The sequence below is a fragment of the Phocoena phocoena genome, chromosome 3 (assembly GCF_963924675.1).
Source record: "Phocoena phocoena chromosome 3, mPhoPho1.1, whole genome shotgun sequence".
NCBI classification, from domain to species: Eukaryota; Metazoa; Chordata; class Mammalia; order Artiodactyla; family Phocoenidae; genus Phocoena; species Phocoena phocoena.
In genome coordinates this window covers 50,165,052-50,185,306 of record NC_089221.1, presented here as the reverse complement: position 1 = coordinate 50,185,306, position 20,255 = coordinate 50,165,052, and positions in this window count along the sequence as shown.

Genomic DNA, 20,255 nt, shown 5'->3' with positions numbered 1-20,255 from the left:
ATTCAAATCCCAAGTTTTGCTCATGGATCTGTACTTAAATTCTTGGGGACTTCGGCCGTGTAGGGAAGTCTGAAACCACTTTTGAAAAAAATTCTGCCCAGAGACCTCTTACCTTTGGTCTGCTTCTCATTTCACTCAGACCCAGCTCTGTGTGATGATTACCACATCTTCTCTAATCCTGAGAAAAATGCTTAGGGTCCTGTGGACCTGCTGATAATACAGGTTCACACTGACTCTGATAATGTAGAAGCTGCTCCTCTTGACTCCTGGGCAAGTCCTTAGTACACAGAATATTTTAGAGCAGGAGAGGAAAAACAAGCCTGAAACATCTTAAAACAACCTTTTTTGAATGCTCTCATTTCATACTCGTTTTCTGCTCCTTAATTTGCCCGAGTACATTCAATTTTCAGCCTCACACGAATAGCCATTTTCCCATTCACCAAGGGTAAGATGATTTATGTAGGGTGAGTTGTAATAGGCACAGGTTTCATTTATTTTCTATCATTGCTGTATCTCCTAGGGGAAGAGTTGATTTTAAAACAATAAACCAAAATGAAAAATTTATAAAACTATGGCGAAGTGAATCACAATTAGTTATAAAATTTGATAGTTCAAACTGGGACCTAGGATATCCCAGGGGATGGGGAGACTGAGGAGAACACAGGAGAGAGCTGAATGTAGGAAATTTAGAGGTGTAAATAACTTCGCATTGGTGGTAGTGGTGGTGGAGGTTGTCAACTGCAAGGTGTGCGACTAGAATGAAGCTGAGGCTATATTCTGGGCATCCATCCTGAGCTTTCTCACTCTCACACTTGAAGCTCCCGTGCAACACCAGACAGGGAGACTGAAACTTCAAAGTTTAAGAGGTATGGTTGTACTGAAGATTTTACCTATGAAACATCTCTCAAATATTCTTTCCCTTCTCCATCCCAGCTCTATCTCCTTAGGTGAGACCCTCATCAACTCTCTCCTGAAGTAGCTCAGGAGCCTCTAACTGATTTCCTTGCTTCCAGATTCTTCCATACTCATGCCCTTTCAGCAATACTTCTTTCCCATCTGAGCACTACACCCTCAGTATCTCCAGCTCCCACACCCCACACCCCAGAGATCACAAGGCTTCTGGAAAATAGGAACTATCTCCTCTTGCCGCCTGTTTGGAGATTCCTGCTGTAGAATAGAGGTTCAGGCTGAACTCCTATAGCCTATACAGCCTGCAGTAATGTCAGGGTTTCTATTCCAAACTGGAGAACCCAAGGAGGATCTGGAAGAGTCATATTTTGAAATCATCCTAGTTGGGCTGTCTCTCCTTTGGAGCCCTATTTATTTGCAAAGGACAAGAAAAAAAAGGGCAATCGGGCTCTTTTGGAATTTGTGCTTCAGAGTCTAGGGTTGACCTTTTTGCCTTTGTTTCCAGCACTGAAACATGAGACCAGTTCGGTTCAGTGGCATACAGCGTGATTAGGACTAAAATCAGGTCTCCTCAGAAACTGCAAGGTGAACCACAATTTTCCTATCTTTTTAATAATGAAATAGATATAGCACATCTTTATATTGACATTTTATGACTTCATATTTCATATTTCGTTATGGAATACTTCCGTAATGAGCAAGGCATCTTCTGACACAGAGGTGTCCTGAACAAATCACCTCTGGACAAATGAATACGAACCTATGGGACTTTAGGTTTAGGTGAAGCATTTGCACAGTCCTGTAGTGTCCCAGTAGAATACGGATAAACCTTCCAGCCCTCTGGTACTACTCTCCAAGAAGTGAGAAGGAATCCAGAAGCTTAAGTACATGGTGTCAGAGAAATTCGAGTCACCGAGCTTTCTTTTAGGGATATATATCTACAGAGCCCAAGAGGCATAGACATACATGTTACCTGTCTTAGAAGATCACAGAAAGCTCCTAGATACCTGAATGTGGGGAAAATCGTCCTCATGACTACAGCTTAAGGACGCCAACACTAGCCAGGCAAGAACTGTGATTTTCCAGCCACCTTCGAGTCCCCCTGTCCATGGTGAAAGCCTAAGTCCCTCACTTCCTTGGCTTTCAAAGACCTTCAGAAAGGAAGAAGGAAGAATTAGAGAGTTTTTGCTGGCTTTTCTTTAGCCTCTACCCCTAGTTACTCCTAAATGGACAAATATATACAACATAGTGTTGTCCTAAATAAGAACTCAGGAACTGTGGAGTATAAGTCACCATGAAGGCTAGAGAAATCTCAGTCAGTCTGGTAACTGCTCATCTTAGGGGTACAAACGATTAAAAATAATCACAGTAAGGTACATGGTGTAGCTCTAGAGTCCAGCATTTTCCTATTTCAACTATTCCTTTGATTCTGTAGCTTTTGTCTCTAACTTTGTGTCACCTCTTTCTAGGCCTGATGTCTTCTCTGTGGTCATTACACCATTGATGTCATAGCTGTGTCTGAAGCTTTCAATCTATGCCCAGCTCTTGGAGAAATTTGCTCCTTTAACCCTGCTTATCTTCTGTCCCAAGTCTCCGCTAGTGTGCTCCTCTCTGTGGAACTGTTCCCTGGCAGTGTGAGGCCCATCATCTATTCAAAGGCGATGATGTATACAGAGGCACCTGGTGCATATAGGTGCCTAAATATTAGTTCCCTTCTCTCAGGGCTACCAGGGAGGACTCCCCACTCAAGCCTAACTCTTTGAGATGAGACTCCCTGAGGCAATACCTCAGCTTTATTCTCTACCATCAAATATCACCTACAATCCTAATCTATTGATATATCTGTGCATCTGCTTTCATTCAAAACCATCTCGAACTTAAACCAGCTCTTTGTTTCTGTTATTATTTCCCCCCATTTGTGTTTCTCCCTTGGATAATGACTTCCTTGTCCAAATTAACTTTCACAAATACCTTAATTTACAAAAGCTATAAATAAAATTCCATCAATGCGAGAGGAGATGACACCTGAACGGGGGCACCCTGGTGAGAATTGGTGTCCTGACCTTACAAGCCTTCTTCAGACACTCCAAAGGTGGCTAAGATTGCCTTTGGCAGATTAGCCAAGGGCCCATTTCTTGAAAGCAAAAAATCAAGGCCCTCTGAGCTTTTCCAACTAAAAATCGAGAACCATATAACAACTAATAAAGTTAAATTCATGCATTCTTAAGGAGAAGGGAAACTTCAATCACTCTCCCTATGATCTGGAAAATTCATGAATAAATATGTTAATGCAAATAGCTCCCACCTCAGAGATAGGTTTGTAAGAGGATGTCCTGTCCTTAAACTAAACTGCCTTCTTAAGCAGCTCTCCCACCTGGCAGTATATCTGGCAGAATTAGTGAGTAGGAATGACCTTTACTCAGTCTGTAATCTGAACACGTAATTGATGACAGACTCCAAAAGGATACTAACATCTGACCTGGTAATATTACATTTTCAAGGTAATTTGTGTCATAATGGTTCATTTAAAAACATGTACAAGCAATCTTATGCAGCATTGAATATAATTACTTGTTCACATTCTCAGGATCTAAAAGAAGCAGAATAGGCTTTTTTAAATCAATAGAAAAGCCTAAACCTAATGGATTATTCATTTAAACCTGTTCTGCTGATCCACAGATTTACAGTCCCAACACAGTTCTGAGCAGAGCTGGGTCAGAGTGAAAGAATCTATCCTACCCACCTCCCACTCTGAGGAAAGACTAGGTGTCAGGGGAAAAGAAGGCTGCAAAGAAGTTCCAGTGGGCAAGAAATTAGAGTCCAAGACAGTTTTAGGATGAACCAAGTTCTACATTAAAGCAGAAAGTGACGTGGTTCATTTTTCTATTCTGTGTTATTCATAACAGCCTAGGATTTAGGAAAATAAGCCTAGGTGTTTTGGGTGGGCAGCAGCAGGAGATATGAGTGGCTGAGAAGAGATTGGAGAACACCAAGCATGGGCTGAGGGCTCCTTCTGAACGGAATGTGTCCTGGTTTGTAAAGCAAGAAAACTAGGGGGTTATTTTGACTCAATAAACGATTCTAAGAACAGTACTATTCTAGACCTCTGTACCTTAGTAGCTTTCTGGGGTGAAATGAATATGGAAAGGAGGGTTTTATGGTGAAAGGGATGCCTTCCCTTCCAATGACATGATGCACGGATGAAAGACAGGAGCAGGTTTCTGGATCAGAGGACTAAGCCAACCGACCAAGGTGATAGCAGGGCTCATTAAGCTTCCAGCCACACCAGGGCCTGCAAAACTGACAACATGAGGGTTCTGAGACTCCTCAGTGTATATCTCCAGCCACATAACAGGGATGGGACGCAAGGGCTCAAGAGGTGTCACAGCATTTTCAAAAATAAAAAAGCAAATTTGGTTCATTTTTAAACACTCACATAGGCCATATAACAACCTGGGAGTTTGCAGAAATTTTTGAAAGGGATCGGGGGGAGTGGAAACATGGAGAAAGCTGTATCCACGGGACAGTCAAATATTGAGTACTTCCATATTAAATAAGAGAATTCAAATGCCAAGGTTCAATAGCCATTCAATCAGATACAATGTTACATTTATATTATCCTTGTTTATCTTGCTATTAGAGATTGATTTTTACAAACCTGCATTCTGGATTACATATTCTGAGTTCTGTCATTGTAAATCAAAAACTCACACATTCAGGGCTTCCCTGGTGGCGCAGTGGTTGAGAGTCTGCCTGCCAATGCAGGGTACACGGGTTCGTGTCCCAGTCTGGGAAGATCCCACATGCCGCTGAGCGGCTGGGCCCGTGAGCCATGGCTGCTGAGCCTGCGCGTCCAGAGCCTGTGCTCCTCAACGGGAGAGGCCACAACAGTGAGAGGCCCACGTACCGCCAAAAACAAAAAACAAAAAACAACTCACATTCAAATATCACTTCATCATCACATGGGTATAATTTAAAACACATGCACACTATTTAACTTTAATTACTTTCAATACCCAACAGAGTAAACTTCTCAAAGCACTCATATTTACAAAAGTAAAAATCCATGCCTACTTTAACAACAGCTGTCTAATAAATTGAAATTGAAGCAATAAAGACTTGTAACACGTATCAGGTGAGAAAAAGGTAGACTCATATTCAGATATGGTTTGCTGTCATGACTCATCATTTCCCCAACCCTCTTGACAATAATGGGGAAAAGCACATAAATGAAATGTTAATTAAGAGTTCATACCAAAATCCTGCTAAGCAAAAATTCTAACTCCTATTTTTCGGTTAGTAGGAAAAGTCAAACATTGACAACATTTATTACTATGGTGTGATGATAACAGATGAACATTTTCCCCAATCTATACCTCATTGCCAGGAATCTGAGGTTCAGGTGTCAGCTGTTAGAGACGAGCCTCCTCCATCTGGAATTTCTAGAGGGTAATGGGCATAAAGGTACTTATCACAGAACCCAGCAGGCAGTCCATAACTGTTAGTTTCTTTTCCCATCCTCCTTCCAACATTACTAACTCACCTGGTTGTAATTATGTCTAGTTCCCATAAGTCTTCCAAGCTCGAAATGAAATATGAACAAATTCCAGTGCCTCAAAATATGCATAAACAAGAAAGGTCAACTCTTCTTATCTCTTTTAAGTGTCCTATGCCTATAAAACCCACTTTCCTTAGCTCCAACAACTGTCTACTGATGGGTGACCATCGTGGCCCTCTGTATCCTCTCTGTGCAGCATTGTGTCCCCCTCATCAGGATCTCCACATTCGCCTTGCAGGGATCCACAGGAGACTGGTAGGGACCCAAGTAACAGCATTCGGAAGGGAAATGTTTACTCTCAAGTACTATCAAGTACCATGGCAGAAAGTGAGCAGTGCAAAATGGCACTACCTCTAGGATAAATGAATGTCATTAATTTTAATGTGACTTGGTTATAACAACAAAGGGAAGAGAGAAAATTTGTATTATCCTGTTTCTTATTTTTCCTAATACTTTCTATCTCCTTTACCATGGATGACTGATTAGAAATCTATAAATACACTCACTTTACAAGTATCGACATTCTCTGATACATAAAACTTCACAATTTTCTTTAATAAAAATATTCAGAAAATTAATACTTCACTGTTCTGGGAAATTGCCTAAAAGAAATGACCCCAATGAGTCCTCTAGTGGTCTCTGTTATGTTTTATTCCTCTCATATAAAATATTCATTCAACAAATATTTATTGAATGTCTACTATGTACCAGGTATTGTAACCACCACATACTGAAGTTACAAGAGGGAATTAGAGCGATGTGGTCCCTGCTCTCACAGAAATTATATTCTAGTGAGGAAGACTAAAACTTAGCAAGCTACAACTCTTCCTAGAGTCCCTTAAAAAAAAAATGCACAGGGTGTTGCGATGGAGATGATTAACATGACTGTAAGAAGAGGGCCTAAAGGAGACAGAGCAGTCAGGAAAGGCCATTTTGAGCAGGTGACCAGTGATCTAACACTTGAAGAACAAGAAGAAGCAATCCTCCCAAGGGCTGTAGGAAGCACATCTCAGGCTATGGGAAGAGCTAGGGACCTCTGCCTCAGAAAACACTGTGAGCCTTAGCGATTACCTTGAGGAAGGAAGGCTACATGGTTAGACATTTCTCTTTGCTTGAGATCCTCTTCTGTCAGCCCTTATGTACCTCCAGGAGAACACACACCGCCCCCTTGACTCAGGTACGTTTCCAAATTGCCCAAGGATGCCCCACGTGTGGTGTCCATCAAGGCATGCCTCCATTGTTCAATCTCACATGAGTAAAGAACTCACTGAGTGACAACCAAAATTAGTCATACTGACTTTGCTTTCTGAAACAAAGTCAGAATGCAAGGCTGAAAATCACTAACACAGTGATTTTCATGCTGTGCTCTGCAAAGACAAATGTTCACTCTGAGACTACCTTTATATGAGGCCAAGAAAGTAGAGCTCTACCTCACTATGATCATTTTCATCTATTTAACATAATAGAATCTGTTCAAGAGTTCAGTTAATAAAAGAGTTTTGTGAGTAAAAGGGATTTGAAAACCATGGTTTCCAGCCTGTTCTAGGACCTCTGAATGAATGCAACTCTCTCAAGTATGGAAGAGATGTTGGCAAATGCTCTTGAGTTCCTCCAGGCTACCTCCTATTTTTCCAATCACTAAAGCTAAATCTTTTCTTTCCTGGCTCCCCAGCTCACATCCCATTTTGGCTTCATACCTTGCATCCAGTCCTCTGCCTACTTGATAAGCCAACTTCTTTATCCTTACTTTAGGACAAAAAAAAAAAAAAAGACCAAAATCCTTAAAATTAAGATGCAGAGATCATTAATGTATAAAACTAGATCAATCCAGAAACAAACATTTTAAACATTGATTCTAGGTATGTTACTGGTTTTCATTAGGGAAAAATTGAGAAAAATAATTAAAAATTCAACTTTCCAACTTTTCAAAATAAATACATGAAAATATACAATGTGATCCAAACACAAATCAAAATACATTGTATAGTCTCTTATTATGACCTTCTCTTTTGTCAGAATATATATCCCTTCCATCATCTCTTTACTCTGGAAGGAAAAAGAGACAAAATCAAGAGTTGAAAGAAGAGAGAAAAAAATACAAAGACTGTAGAAAGAGAAAGAGAACAAGACTGTTGCAGATAGGTTTAAAAAAACAAAAGGTCATCTTTCAAACTTCCAAAAAACTGCTATCTCTAAAATTATTAACCAGATATTCCCATGTATATTGTTGTTCAGTGACTTCATATTAGTAGTCTACAGAATGAGCAACCTGCAGAAGGCATCCATCCTCATTTTTATGAAAATTTTATCAGCAGACTCACTGCATGCCAAGCCCAGGTGGACTGGTCCCTGATGATTTTCAGGGCAGCATGACACAGCTTTCTGGGCTTTCCTTCAGGGTTAGTTAAAATTAGATGCTAAGCACTCAAGGAACAAGGGAACTCATTTTTAGCTGTCACAGATGCCTATGCACCCCAGAGAAGATACTGATATTGCATTAGGCATGGTGGAGATGCCCACTTAATGTCTTGGTCAAATTCATTTACCTGTTGTGATGAGTTCATTTCCACAATGCAATTTCCAATCTGAAGCATGAAATCAAAATCAGCCAACTATATTCTAGCTTGTAATGCAGTGCAATGAACAAGTAGAATTAAAATCAGCATAGCTCATCACTGCCCAGAAAATTAGTGAAAACCTCAGATTCACAAATCAACAGGATTTATGTATGCAGTGAAATCTAAAAAATTATCTGTTATTTAACTCTAAAATAAACACATTTGAACATTGATACTCAAAGTATTCCTCATTTGAATTATACAGAGCTTAGGAAACCAACATGTGTTCTCAAAACACAAGAGCAGGAATAATTTACTGGCCTATTTACATATTAGCAGCACATGGCAGGCTTTTGGTAACCACCATCCATCTGTTCCTGTAATCTGTCCAAACCAAATTCATTAATTGGATTTCCTCAGCCTCCTGATATAGAAGATAAATCCATAAATGTATATACCAGAAGATGTGCCCTTGGATTTCCCTGGGGGGTGAAAAAAACATGTTAAAACAAAACCACAAACACAAGAGGACAGCTATCAGCTTTCAATTATCCTTCAGAGCAGACAGAATGCTCATTTTAGGACTTAATAATAGAGAAAATAACTCTATGATCTCTAGTCACTTCTTGAAATTCAAACCTGGGACTCCATTGGGCCTCTAGAGATGTAAACAGTGAGCTCTTCTAAAAAGTTTGGAAAACAGGCTTCCAGTAGAATAAGAAGGCAATCACCCTTCTGAAGAAATCTAGAGGGACAACATTTTCGCATGCCAGATTGTAAGAGGCAAAATAAACACTTCCATTTCTACCTTGGGCATGGCTACCATTGCCACCCATTCCAAATAGCCCTACACTGGCTTAGGATGAGGTGGGATTTGGAGGTGCTCACACATCTTTACCCAGCCCCTCCTCCCCCCAAGTAATGAGATAGTGGTGTCCTCCAGCATAACATTTTTGTCTTCGTAAGACCATATGTCCTGGGTTGTCACTCACATTGCTTTACCAAGAAGCAAACACATTATTTACTTAATTGATAAATACAGTTCTAATTAGAATCCCATCTGCATTCATCCTCTTGTAAAATTACATGTAATGAGCATGTTTGTTTTTTTGTTGTAATCATAGTCTTATGATGCATTTAAAAATATTTACATAGATAGACCTAGAGATTGCCATACTGAGCGAAGTAAGTCAGACAGAGAAAAACAAATATCATATGATATCGTTTATATGTAGAATCTAAAAAAATGGTACAAATGAACCTATTTACAAAACAAAAGTAGAGTCACAGATGTAGAAAACAAACTTATGGTTACCAAGGGAGAACGGCGGTGGGGGGGATAAACTGGGAGATTGGGATTGACATATACACACTGCTATATACAAAATAGATAACTAATAAGAACCTACTGTATAACACAGGGAACTCTATTCAGTTCTCTGTAATGATCTATATGGGAATAGAATCTAAAAAAGAGTGGATGTATGTATATGTATAACTGATTCATTTTGCTGTACAGCAGAAACTAACACAACATTGTAAATCAACTACACTCCAATAAAAATTAATTTAAATAAAAATATTTAGAAGAAACATATAATAAGCCCTTATTCTTAAGAACTATTAAAAGACAAGTAGATCATAGTGCATAAATAAAAGAGGACTCAAATAAACACATGTATATCACCTTCATATCAATTCATAAATATTTTATTTGAGAAGTCATATAACATAACGCTGAAATATTAGTAAAAGTTTGAATTTCTCCCTCTTGATTCTATAATTAGAAGCTAAACTAACCAATCATTTCCACTAAACACAGTGTTTCTACTACAATTTATTACAGTAACATGTTACTATAATCAATATACATCTGTCTTGTGCTTTGTATGTCTTTCCACCCACCATAATTACTGTAAAGGCAATGTTATAAAACCACACTTTAATTCTTTATCTTGACTATAAATAGAAGTGTTTAGCAAGGCTTCGTGGCCTTATATTTTGTGAACTTTATCTGTATACTGTAACTATAAATCCTCTAGCTTAATACATTACAAGTCAGCTATATTACTTTGTCTACTTAATAGACAATTTATTTATTTTTTTAACATCTTTATTGGGGTATAATTGCTTTACAATGGTTTGTTAGTTTCTGCTTTATAACAAAGTGAATCAGTTATACATATACATATGTTCCCATATCTCTTCCCTCTTGTGTCTCCCTTAATAGACAATTTAAACTAAATAATTGATAACCCTTGAGTTTTCTTTTGAGGAAAAAAATTATTATCCTATCCAGAAGGTGAGTCACTTAATCACATCTACGTTCACTCCTCTCATGAACACAGCACATCCACGAACCTCGTAGGTGTCCGCAGGTCATCGTCAGTCACTTTTCCCCAGATCCACCCTGATTCTTATGCATACCACCACTCTATATTACTAGGGTAATTCCAGCATGCCTTTTGCCGGAGGATACACAAATTCTAAAATAATGAACCATTATTACAGGAAATAAAGACTAAGCCTTGAGGGAATACATCCAAGAAGGTAAGTTTGAATTGATATTTGGTAGAGAGATTTGCAGATAAAGGACAAAGGTTTAGAATATGAAATATATCCCCCAAAAAGAGGAAAAATCAAGGCTGGACTTCAAGGGCAGACACTAAACCTTTCCACTGCCTCGTGAAAACTTTACAGTTCCTTAGGTAGGAAAAGGATTCCCAATTAGTTAAGTTTACAGTGGGTATAGCTTTACCATTTTCCCTACAGTTGCCCTTATCAGTGGCCCTTTGACCATAAAACTTTGGGGTGAATTGGTAATTGATAACATCCTACTAGATGCTCCTTAGCTTGCATGCTTATTACTAAGTTCTCTCTCCTAAAGAGATATGGAGCATAAATTACATGAATCATGCAGACATAATTCAACCTCAATGCTGAATGAGAAGCTTTTCCAAAGAAGCAGAAGCTCAACTGCCTGTGATGTTCTCTTCAGGGACAGGCTCTGTCACAAGCAGAAATAAAATTTTAAATGTGATTTAAGCCTCTAGATAAGTTACTGACATATTCCTATTGACTAATGTCAAAATTTTATATACAACTATTCCCAGTTAATATGACTGATGTGTTTCTCGGCTGATTGGCTAGTCACTGCCTCTTTTGATTGATGTTCATTAAGTTAATCAGTAAATTGGCACTTTAAAGTTCAATTTGCGCATCTGGAGCCTGTGCTCCACAAGAAGAGAGGCCACGACAGTGAGAGGCCCGCGCACCGCGATGAAGAGTGGCCCCTGCTCCCCGCAACTAGAGAAAGCCCTCGCACAGAAACGAAGACCCAACACAGCCAAAAATAAATAAATAGATAAATAAATAAAGTTCAATTTGATAGGTATGTATATATATACATATATATGTATAAAGTTAAGATAAATTTTCATTAGTAAGGATTTTTTTTTTTTTTTTTCTGGTACGCAGGCCTCTCACTGTTGTGGCCTCTTCCGCCACGGAGCACAGGCTCCAGACGCGCAGGTTTAGCGGCCATGGCTCACGCGCCCAGCCGCTCCGTGGCATGTGGGATCTTCCCGGACCGGGGCACGAACCCGTGTCCCCTGCACTGGCAGGCAGACTCTCACCCACTGCGCCACCAGGGAAGCCCAGTAAGGAATTTTTAAAAGGTACACATACGTGGCATGTTAAGGAGCTCGGTATTTCAAAAACAGGTTTCTGCTCTAGAATTTACCATAGTCATCAGTAGAATCTTGCAGTACACGACTGAATAAGTATGTCTGATAAAACTGTCCAAATGATTTCTGTGGAACTTCCCAAATCCTGTATTTCAGACATCATTATATTGGATTTACAGAATGGCTCATCTCTACTCACACTTAACAAAAAGTAAGGGAAGGGGAAGATGTTAGCAGAGAAAAGCTTCCAATCATACCCATTGCAACTATTTGATAGATTGAACTGGTGGAAATAGGAGATTTTCCAGCAAAGTTAGAAACTTAACCACCATAGTCACAGATGAAAAGCTTTGATTTAAAATATTAGAAGTTTTAAAAAATTTTATTAGGCCAGAGAACTAATGAATGTCTATATTATGGGAAACAAGAGCTGGCATCCAGAGAGAGAATGAGACAGAAAGAGAGATCTTGTGCTCTGGTCACACAGAGGGAAGGAAGGGAGGAAGGAAACTAAATTGACAGCATTTTTCTCCAGATTCCATTTGACAGCCTAAATTCCTAAGGCAGTAAACATTTCTTTAAGGTCTGTGACCTCATTTTGAGGCTTTCCAAAAGGCATCTTCTTAATATAATCACTTTAAAATATAATTTCCAAAATACCCCAGTTCCCAGGTAAGTAAAAATATTTTCATTAGCAGAGGATGGAATGGGAGAGGATTGCAATTTAGTCATCTGATCACATTATCAGAGAGCTCTCCTCCTGACCTGAGATGGCTATAACAAACAAACAAAAAAAGAAAAGAAGAAGAATCCAACATCACCCATATTTTATTTTATTTTTTTAACATCTTTATTGGAGTATAATTGCTTTACAATGTTGTGTTAGTTTCTGCTGTATAACAAAGTGAATCAGCTGTATGTATACATACATCCCCATATCCCCTCCCTCTCACCCGTATTTTAAATGTTGAGTGACCTGATATTAGTGGACTGATGGGAAAAGAAGAACATTTCACTTCTCAAAAGAATATCTTTTGAAATTAAAAAAAAAAAGAGTATCTGGAAATAATGGACATAGAAATTGCTAAAACAAGAGCCTTAAGCTTACCCAAACTCTACCCGTTTTTTCTGATTGGAGAGGAAGTAATCAAATTACCCTAAGACTGTGGCTTAGTTTAGCAGAGGAGAAAGTAATCAGAAATAATTTGAATTGTGCCAAATACCACCCATCAATACACACTGTTGTGTCTGAAACTCCAAAACTCAGGGTCATTCCTCAAAGTCAAGGCATTTTTTTTTCTATAGACTTGTGTTAGAATAAATAATAATATCTGGGAAGGATAAAAATTTACACCTTCGTTTTTATTGTTATAATAGTCTCTTCCATACTGAATTCATCACAAAAATTTATTTCTGAAAGACTTCACCAAGCCTTAATATGCTAATGAGAATTGTGAATCTTTAAGATGGTGGTATAGAATGCAGAATTTTACAAACTTATTTTGCCAAGTAACTCTTTTTCCATCCCCCTGAGTTGTATCTACTAATATCTGGAGGAACACTAGAAGTGGGTTTGGGAGAGCACGGGTTATCAGATACTCTCATCTAACAGAAAACGTGGCCGTGGGGTCAGGAGAGCAAGGACATGTAAGTTTAAATAGAAGCTAGGCAGAAAGGAAAGGGCTGCAGTAGAGACACAGCCAGAAGCAGACCCAGGTATGAAGTCTCCCTGAGCCAGAGGATGTGAGTGAGCACTAGGGAAATGGAAAGTGTGGGACAGTTCTGGGAACAGGGACAGAGGAGGCAGGTGGGAGTAAGAGACACTTGAGATGAACTCTGTCTACTGCACAGTTAGGCATAGGCAGGCACTGTTCTTCCAGGACACAAAGCTTACTGTGAACAGATAAATTTTAGGGGTCTTATTAGCTCAGTGCTTTTAATCAACTAGGCTAAACATCCTGTCTGGACACACTGTCTGTATCAGAAACCCAAGTAATATAAAAGGTTATATATTTTTATCTCTTAATTTGTTTGCAGGATATTAAGCCTGTCTTTGTTAGATAAGAAAGTGAGCAGGATTATTATTGGACTGTCTTCAGAAAGATCAGGAACTAGGCCCCTCCCAAAGTCCTGTTATCACCCTAGGAATGTTATTACCCTGTCTCTTTAAGTGTCCAGAGTCACATGTCCTGCTTTTCCGCCTTAATTCTAACCCTGTTAAAACCTTTTCTTACAAATGACTGTTGAGTTTATGTACCTTATGACTTAAAATCCTGCTAAGGCTTAAAATTTTACCCCTCCCTGGGGGAGTTGTACTTTCATGATTTATGTGTATGTTCAAAGACAGATGTCCTTTCCTGACAAGGGGGCGGCCAACTAGGATTCTTTCTCAGTTTATATCATTGTCTTTAGGCAACAAAATCCCATTCTTCTCTTTCTGTAATTGTTTAATCTTTCTACCAAAATTTTATTTTCCTTTATAGCATCACTTACTTGACAGTAGTAGCTATATCTATCACAGTTGGTTCTTTGGGACTCTAGTAATCTAAGACAATTAAATTCATGCTTCTGAAAATAGCATTTTTCTATTATAGTAAAAAAAAATCAACTTTTTTTAAATAACTAGCCTTCCACAAACTGATTTTTACAGTAACATACAGGCCAACCAATCGTGAAAGAGGAAATCATTCTTGGGAGAGAAACAGGAAAGGGATTACAAGAGTCATTTTAAACTTGAAGCTGTTTCCATGTGTTGACCTAAATAATTTGACAAATACCAGAAAACTTCAAATAACATCATTGTTTAGTCAAGAAATCTGAAAAAGAGTAAAGGATCTAAGCTTTTCACCTTAGAACTATAAAGCAGAATTCAAAACTGACATTACAAGCCTCAGTTTCTTAGCCTGAAGAAAGAATCCCTGTAATGTTTAAAAAAAAAATTTAATAAAAATTAAAGTCATCACCATTATCCTCAATGTAATCAGCAAGATAGCTGGGGTAATAAAGAATGGGCTCCAGCTGAGGTCACATGATCTATCTCCACCACTCACTTGCTGTGTGAGCTTAAGCAAATTAAGCAAGAAAGTTTAGCCTCAGTTTCCTTGTAAGAAATATGGGAACAAAATAGTTTCTTCACAGATTGGGAGGATGAAAAGAGAACTGATGTATATAAGAGCTCTTTGTATGCTCTAAAGCACAATTCAAGTATTAGTTATGGGAAGGGTTTCTAATAAATAGAATGCACATTTCCACCAAGCTCCTTTGCCCCCAGAAATCTTAATAAACTTTTTCTGCGTCCCATTTCCAAGTCCAAAGCTTTCTCCAAATTTCCAGCTTTCCTTCCTCAAAGCTCTGACTGTACTCCAATATTTGTGTGGGTCATCATGCTTAGGCATCCTATCAGTTGTATAGACTTTTCCGCCCTTTCTCCAGTAGTCTCAGGGAACCTAATCACAGTCAGTTTACAGTTGTCCTCTCTTATCCTCAGGAGAATATGTTCGAAGACCCCCAGTGGATGTCTGAAACAACAGATAGTACCAAACCCTATATGTACTATGTGTTTTTCCTCTAATAAATAGCTATGATAAAGTTTAATTCATAAATTAGGCACAGTAAGAGAATATCTGCATTGCCAGCCTCACTACTCTTGTACTTTGGGGCCAGTTTTAAGTAAAATAAGGGTTACTTGAATACAAGCACTGTGATACCACTACAGTCGATCTGATAACCCAGAAGGCTACCAAAAGACTAAGGCAGGATGGAGCAGGATGGTGCCAGATTTCATCACGCTACTCAGAACACTACCCAATTTTTACAACTTATCTATGTTTTATTTCTGGAATCTTCCATTTAATATTTTAGACCATGGTTGGCTATGGGTAACTGAAACCATGGAAAGTGAAACCACAGTAAAGGAGGGACCACTGTATTGTGAAATAAGTTATTATACTGAAGATTTCAGGCTTCTGGCATCTCTCCACCTGTGCTCCTGATATCTGATCCTCTCTGCTGAGAGCAGTTGCATGGCAAGTGCAGCCTATTCTCCCATTACAAATGCTTTTCTCACAGGGAGTGGTCTCATGTGCCAGTGAATATAGTTATCACCAGCTATCCTATGCATATGATGATTGTAAAAATGAAGATAGAACACAGCTGAAAAGTTATTATAGCAAACTTGACCTACCATAGCCACCCTTGCAAATTATGAAAAATGTTCCTTTTGATTTCTACACTCAGGAAAATGATGTAATCCTGAAGCACAGATGGGAAGGGGGGAATGCAGTACACCCAAGAGGAATTCATGGTTCTTTTACACATTAGACCTACTCTAACCTTTGAGGAAGAGGGGTGGGGGTGGGGAAGAGAGCAGGAGAAGGGCAGTCCTCATGGAAATGACCTTGACCTTTTTCACTAGACAACACAAGTGCCAGGGTCCCAGTGTTCCATCTTCAAAAGACAGACTTGACTTAGCAACTACCCAGCAACTTTCCAGAGACCTAAGAACCTCTAGGCAACTTCTACTATTCTTCTATTTACTCTTCTATTTATTCTTCTATTCTTCTATTTAATTGAACAAATAATATTTGGGGAATAAGAAGTTTTCATGGGTAATAAAGCATTCAAAAAATTGGCCAGCCTTTCCAGAACTGTAGATGAAATGTATTTGACTCTCCTGGGATCCTGAATTGCTATATTCTGATCAGAGGCCTTACATAATTTGAGAAAAAAGACGTTTGCATGCAAAGAAATATATATGTTCTCTATGCCTTCCTAAAAATGTCTTTCCTTTTTTCTCCTAGTAATCCGGCTTTTTAGAGAAAAGCCAGATTATAATAAATTAAATTATAATAAATTATAAATGGATCTGGCATTTATTTTCTACCATTTTCTACTCACAGAGATGATTCAGAAGACCATAGCTATAATAATTATTATTTTATTTATTTTAGCTTTTCATTGCCCACGGAACATTTTTATCTGATCTTCCGGAAAACTTGAATAGATGGAAAATACTACTGTATGATTATTTCAATTTTATAATGAGGAAACTGAGTCTCAAAGCAGTTAATAAACTTGCCTAAGACCACATAACTAATAAAGGGCAGTGCCGGAACTCAAACAGGTCTTCTGATTTTTCACCCCATGATCCTATGCTTCAGCGAAACAAATTTGCTGAATCATATGCAGCAAATCAATGCAAAAGCAAAATCTTCAATACAATATTTTGAACCCAGAGTGAGTCTTCATGTTATCTAAAACATTTTCCTCATAAGCATCTTAGTTTCAATAGAACACTGTTAGAGTAAAGCTATATCTATTAATGGTGGAGAAATATTGTAACCATTAATAGTCCTGACTTTCAGATTTTTCTAAGGATTGTCTTTATAAAACAGATTAATGTCTACAGTTTTTCCCTCTTCAAATATGAAGAATAGAAGCAATATTGGTAATGTTGTTGTCCTGGCCAGGGTGCTTTGCTGTAGCCAACAAACCCTGTGTTACTGGTTTAAGCAGAGAGAAAGACAGAGAGAGCCCGCAGAATCTTTGTAAGGCTGAAGAGTCAGAATCCAAGGTAAGCTTCTGGGGAGGACACCCAGAGCTACATCTCAGAGCCAACCTACCAAGAAGGAAACTGCTGCCTCTGCCATCATCAGAAAGTGCCTAAGTCAGGGGGCTGCTACCATCACTGTCAGTAATAGAGTGCAATTGTCTAAATGTGTGTGTCCCCCCACAAAATTTGTATGTTGAAATCCTAATCCCTAAAGTGATGGTATTAGGATTTAGGGCCTTTGGGAGGCGTTTAGGTCATGATGGCAGGGCCCTCATGAATGGGATTAGCGCCCTTACAAAAGAGGTTACAGAGAGATCCCTTGCCCTTTCTCTGCCATGTGAGGATACAATGAGAAGTCTGCAACCCAGAAGAGGGCCTTCACCTGACCATGCTGGCATCCTGATCTTGGACTTCCAGGCTCCAAAATTGGAAGAAATAAATTTCTGTTGTTTATAAGCTACGCAGCCTGTGGTATTTTGTTACAGCAGCCCAAACGGATTAAGACACTTTCTCTGTCTCAGTACCTGCTGCAAAATGGAAACTCAGCACCATGCCTCTTCCCTCCATGTGACTCAATTCTGTATGAAGTCTCTTGCAGGTATATCTGATGGGTAGAATCTAAATCACTTATTCTTCTCCAAAAACAAAGTTTTCATGTGTTAGTTTCCTCACTAGGATAGTAAGACATAATTCAATGGAATTATTACAAAATGGGAAGGCTTTTTAAAATATTTTTGTGCAACCAGATATAAGTCCATTACAGAGTTTAACTGTTTAAAATAGAATAACAATAGAACTATCATATGGTATTGTCATATGGATTAAGTGAAATAGAATACATAAAATGCTTAATACAATCAGTACAAAGGAAATCATCAATAGATATTGTATATTATAATGTAAAGGGCTGCTGAGTAGAACCTTTCCTACTATTCTGGAATTGGCAGTGAGGCCTCACGGCTGAGGACACAAAATTGTCTAGTAACACACTTCCTAAATAAACGTACAAGCAACTGGGGAGCAGGACAGCCCCTCCAAGTTCTTGTAAAAGGTGAGTATATTCTCTCTGTTGCTCCAAAATATCCCTCAGGACTCTCCCCTGAGACAGAAACAGAAAAGTAGAGAGGGAGAAAGGGAAGAAGGGGTTGAGGATCCACAGACTCACACATGACTGATTCTAAGGTCTAATCAGGGTACTGAAGCTTTTCCTCATGGAAGGAGGAAGGAAGGTGAGTGTTCATCCACCAAAGTCCAGTGAGGGCTCCACCAAAAGGACCACTTGTAGGATTTGGGGGTGTCTACAGGAAAAAGAGACGAGCATCTCATTCCTAGTGTTACTGCTAATCTGAACAGACAAGAAAGTTGAACACAGATGACAAAAGTGAAGGAAGGGAACGGAAGCCATGTGGTGTCTGGTGATGTTTGAGTATGTGAGTAATGTGTGATGTATGAGTGATGTATGAGTCTCTCATATGTCAAGAGAACACTGGGACGTAGTAGCAAGGCTTGAGTTATGAGCTCACACCCTAAATAGGAGGGCTCTCTGTTGCTTCAGGAAGCAGCCAGGAGCTTATGGCCATGTGATATACTAATGGTGAACGAATCTGGAGGCCAAGGGAAAAGTTTGAGCTGGAGATGGGTCTTCCATGAGAGTAATTATGAAGTGGGAGTCCCTCCCACAGTCCACCTAAAAAGCTTACACATGTGTCCATACATCTATTTCTATCTTCTCCCTCTCATGCCATCTCCTTCCTCCCTAGCCCAACACACCAGAGGAGGAAAAGGGGAGGGAAGTGGACTTTAATAGCGAGGGCCTCCTTCCCCACCGTGCTGCATACCCCCTCAGGCCACTGATGAACCCTGAGCTTAGGAAGAAGGGGTAGGAGTGATTGAAGTTTTATATTGGACTGGACTAGACTTAATAACTGAAATTTATTTGGAAGCTATAAGATCTGACAAAGATGTTATTAAGATCTAGGAAAGCCAGATTCAACAGAATAATGTCAAAGGCACTGGCTGAGAAGAAATTAGACCCTTGCGTGTTTGTATCCATTAGGATAAACTTTCAAAAACCAGTTACAATGGGATTGCTTTTATCATTTGTATTCACTCCCCTGTTTTTCTGTCAGGACTTGGTTCACCTTAGAAAGATAAAGCAACAAGAACCAAGATAGCCAGTGGCCTCAGCTAATGCCATGAAAGTGTCTCACCATCCTCTGAAACTTTTCTCACCAATATAGGCCCAAATTTCTACACTATGTGGGCAAGGCAGATGGAGGACAATGAACTATGGTTTTTCTTCTTTAACATTTTTTTTTTCTCTGCCTATCTGTTTGCACCCAACACATACCTTAACTGGAGCAGTATCTTCATGCTCTCTGTTAGACCATGATCTGTTTCCCCACAACCCCTGATTTACAATGTTGGAATGTTGTAGCATAGCTTCTGAAACTTAAAAAGGCACATAAGTCACCTAGGAATTTTGTGAAAATGTAAATTCTGATGTTATATGTCTATGGAGAAACCTGATATCCTGTTTTTCTAACACATTTCCAGATCTGTGGACCACATCGTGTGTGACAAGGCTCTAGAGTAGAGAATACTCCACCTCATTAAATGAGAGAACCAAAAAAAAAAAAACCACACCACACACAAAGCTTTCCAGATCCTCTGAGAAGACATCAGTACGAGCAAACAAGCAGGAATTCTATTTATTCTGCCATTACAACATTGTTCAGACTGTACTCTGTATGCTTTAGGACTAGATTTTTCATATCTATACTGGTCTCTTTTCATGGTAATGTTTATCACCTGATAGCAATCATATTTTTCTTTCTAGTACATGAGATATTCTTAGAATATTTAATAAAATTCATTTCTCACCTGAGAAAATCAACTGAAGTCAACATTTAAAAGGTGACCTGTGGTGTCAGGAGGAGTCAATCTACAAATTCGACTTATGAGGGGAAAGAAAATGTGTGGGACCTTAACCA